Below are 4,158 nucleotides of genomic sequence, written 5' to 3'. Positions count from 1 at the left end.
GTAAATAAGTAAAGATGCTAGTTGTAAAAGAATATAAGAAGTAAATAAGATTTTAGTTGTAAAAGATGAAAATAAGAAGTAAATAAATGGGCTGGAGAGGTGGCTCAGCGGTTAAGAGCACAGACTGCTCTTCCAGAGGTCCTGAGTTCAATTCCCAGCAACCACATGGTGGCTCACAACCATCTATAATGAGATCTGGTGCCCTCTTCTGGCCTATAAGCATATGTGCAGATAGAACACTGTATACATAATAAATAAATCTTAAAAAAAAGTAAATAAATATATCTGCTAAAGTAGTTCTATAGTTTCCTTAAGGAGTATAAATAAGTAGATGTTAATATGTTATATGTGAGTTTCTAAAAAAGTGTAAATGTTGAATGTGAGTCTAAATGCTTTGCAAGATGTTATATGTGAGTTTATAAAGAAGTGTAAATGTTAAGTGTGAGTCTACACTTAATGTATATGGTGAAAAAACCTGAAGATTTTGTGTCCTAGTAGACTTCAAAGTAGGCAGTCTGAGCAGTTTCCAAAAGCTCCAGAAGCTGCTAAGAAGCTATAAATGGTGGACACCAGAACCAGCACAAGGCATCTGCAGCCGAGATCCATGGAAAATCAGCGCAACACAGAAAAACCTGAGCTAACAGCAAAAACAGGTGCGGTTAAAATATTAGTGTAACTAAAAAGGTTTCTGGCTTGAGAATGAAAGTTGCAGATATGCTTGTTTGAACTAAAATTAACTGCAAAAAATTTTGGTTGTAAAACATCTCTTCATATTTGGAAGTGAAAGTCTGATACCAGAATTTACTTTTTTTGAACTTAAAAAAATGAGATAAAACTACAAAAATTGTTATGGATTTCTTCATATTTGGAAGGCTCGTACCAGAACTTATTATTTGAATTTTGGGACTTAAGAAATGAAATGAACAATAGTGATTTTGTTGCAATGGGACAACTTTGAATTTACTTATAGTGATGGCCTAGGAACTGTTTTCTGAAATTATTTGTGTTAAAAATGGAACTGTTTGGCCAGGAAGTGGTGGTGCATGTCTTTAATCCCAGCACTCAGGAGGCAGAGGCAGGTGGATCTCTGTGAGTTCAGGGCCAGCCTGGACTACAGAGTGAGTGCTAAGAAAGGCGCAAAACTACACAGAGAAACCCTGTTTCAAAAAAACAAAAAAAATGCAACTGTTCTATGGAACTGTTTATGTAAAAATGGAATTACTGATGGAACTGGTTTTGTGTTACAAATGGTAAAGTTTGGGTTTTCTAACTGGGCTTGAGACTTTGCTTAAAAAATTATAAAGAAAAGGGAGAGTTAATATTCCTTAGTCTATTTAATTAAAAAAAATTCTTGTTGTTTGAATGGATTAATACCATGTTTTGTTAGTAAGAAATGCAAAATGGTTACACCAAGAGATTCCTTTAAAGTATAAAGAGTTTTATTAAGAAACTGCTTTTGGATGTTTTGATAAAAGTTTTCGAAGTGTTAATGGTTAGATTGAGAATATTGCATTTCAATATGGGTTTGTAGGAATTGTATAAGTTTGGGTTTTTTCTAACTAGGTTCAAGATTTTGTTTAAAAAACTTAGAAAGAAAAGGAGGAATTATGAGTGAATTAAGGTTGAATGTATGTTTGCAGAAATTATGTTAACCTATTGATATTAATGTACCCTGGTTTTGTGGAGTTAAGGAAATATTTAAGTTTGATATAAACCTCAGAAGTTTTTCCTATGTTCTGTTAGCAAGAAAATTCAAATGATTCTATTAAGAGTTAAAGTTGTAAGACTGAGAAAAATTTTAACTATATATAGCACCATTTATGTCAATTCAAATGGTTGTTAAGAGTTTGCTTTGAGTTGTAAGATTGAGAGAATTGGGAATTGAACTCAGAACCTTTGGAAGAACAGCCAGTGCTCTTAACCTCTGAGCCACCTCTGCAGCCCGAACTAAGACTCTTTATGTTTGCAATTGCATTAAGAGTTTTTGGTTTAGAAAGGGCTTGATGCAGCTAAAGACTGCTGTAATCACCTTGGACCTAATCCAAAAAAGAAATGTCATCTTTATCATTCTCTATTCCCATACTGGGAGGTATAACAGCTATGCAGATTGCTGTAAGCCATTAATAATGAGTTGTTTTTTATATATTAAGAAAGGGGGAAGCTGGACGGTGGTGGCGCACGCCTTTAATCCCAGCACTGGGAGGCAGAGGCAGGCGGATCTCTGTGAGTTCAAGACCAGCCTGGACTACAGAGTGAGTTCCAGGAAAGGCGCAAAGCTACACAGAGAAACTCTGTCTTGAAAAACCAAAAAAAAAAAAAAAGAAAAAGAAAAGAAAAAAAAAGAAAGGAGGACCTGTGGGAGCCTGTTTTCAGCAGGTTTGCATAGAGAAGATGATTAGGACTATGAGACTGAGTGCAGATGTCTGAGATGGTCTCTACTTGGCTGTGCTGGGGGAGGAGGTCTTTTGCTCCACCCCTTGGCTTCTCTATAAATACCCTGGGGCAGAGACAGTCAGGGCCGGTTGGAATAGGTTCCAGGTCCTCTCGAGGCTATCCTTTATTTTCTATCTGTTTATCTCCGCAATCTAAATCCTTCTATCTAATATTTCCTGCTGCTCGCACTCAAGAAAACTCTGAGGAACTGTGGGGTTAGTGGGTAAACACCCCACAAGCCATCTCTCCAGCCCCGTTCCCAGGTTCTTGGTCTCTTATTCAAGAATAAAATAAAAGCCCACACGTATTTACAAAAGGAGCAAGGGAATTTTATTTAAAGCAAACCAATAGAAAAGACCAGAATGTCTGCAAGGGAGAAGTGGGTCACGAGTGAAGATGCCAAAAGACCCCCATTACCATTTGGGGCTTCCTTTTATGAAGTTCAAGAGAAGCAGTTTGCAGCTGGGTATAGTGAAGCATGTTTTTAATTCAAGACTCAGGAGGAAGAGTCAGGCAGATCTTTTTGAGGTTGAGGGAAGCCTGGTCTACATTATGAGTTCCTGGGTAGTCAGACTCTTCCTCGAAAAAATTAAAAGCAGGGAATGGGAGAGGTTGCGATGGATATAGTTTGGCTGGTATTCTGTTTTGATTGATAGGCTTAGATTATGGTCATCTTTGCTCACTTCCTATGCCCTGTTCCATAATACATCTGATTTCAATCCTGTGCCTGTTCAGTTATACATAGGCATGGAAAGGTAAATAAAAGATTCTCTCCTAAAGTTCACTTGAGAATACAATTTGGTCTTATTGTGCATGTACCCCAAGCCACCTAAGGCTGTATCATGGACACATATACATTGTACCTTGACATAAATGGGAATGTGTTGGAATAGAAATTGTCCAAATTTGATGGTCACTAGGAAAGGAGAAATAATTGCTTCTTGGCCCTTTGGCTAGGATCAAGTGTAGTATCTGTTCTTATCAGTTTAATATCTGATACGTCCTCTATCCGAGGACAATATATTAAATGGATCTTTGGAAGTAGGAGTTGGAATAGGAGCTTGCTCCATCTACTCCACACTTCGACCTAGTATTGCAGTACCTCCAGAAATGGTGAATATAAGTTTTTTTTCTTTAAAAAAAAAAGGAAAGGAGAAATTGTTTGGAGTGTGGGGGGTGTGCAGCTAGATGCAGTGGGGGTCCTGGGTTACCAACAGGTTACTACGTGCATTGTGTGGGATGTGTGTGCATAGTTTGTGCAAGTGAGGGAGCTAGGCTACCAAGATCATTATTAGAAGGAGCGTGTGCAGAACCCAAACCAAGTAGAGTCCCATGTTACTAAAATATCCTCTAAGCTTGCCTTCCTCAGTTCTAGTGGCTCAGACCATAGGAGTGATGAGGATTTACCCAGTACTGGTATCACGGAGGGCCTGCGACTGGAGAACAAGACTAAGGCTTAATCTTAATTCTCTCTATTTGCCTGAACAGGAGACATGTATCTCCAAAATGGGCTCTTTGGAATTAGGGGAAAGACATCACAAGTGACTTTTTGCTCCCTTCAAACTGTCTTTTCATTTTAGTAAAACAGACAGAAGCATTATGCCTTCACCGGATTTACTCACCTCTTGTGAAGGTAAATTGGTGTGTGGCTAACTGCTCACTTTAGTGTGCTAGCGGGGAAATGACTACTCAGCTGCCATCTTGTCCTACTTTGTCATTGATTTC

The 4,158-nt window shown here is 38.2% G+C and overlaps 1 non-coding gene across 1 annotated transcript; it reads left to right on the top strand.

The window, feature by feature from the left end:
- Positions 1-3,366: 3,366 nt before the first annotated feature.
- LOC121825976 (U2 spliceosomal RNA) lies at positions 3,367-3,557 on the top strand. Its single transcript, XR_013048344.1, has one exon. It is a non-coding gene; the product is annotated as a U2 spliceosomal RNA (small nuclear RNA).
- Positions 3,558-4,158: the final 601 nt, after the last annotated feature.

Source organism: Peromyscus maniculatus, chromosome X (genome assembly GCF_049852395.1).
Source record: "Peromyscus maniculatus bairdii isolate BWxNUB_F1_BW_parent chromosome X, HU_Pman_BW_mat_3.1, whole genome shotgun sequence".
Taxonomy (NCBI): Eukaryota; Metazoa; Chordata; class Mammalia; order Rodentia; family Cricetidae; genus Peromyscus; species Peromyscus maniculatus.
Note: the sequence above shows the minus strand (reverse complement) of the source record. Positions and strands in the feature narration are given on the sequence as shown.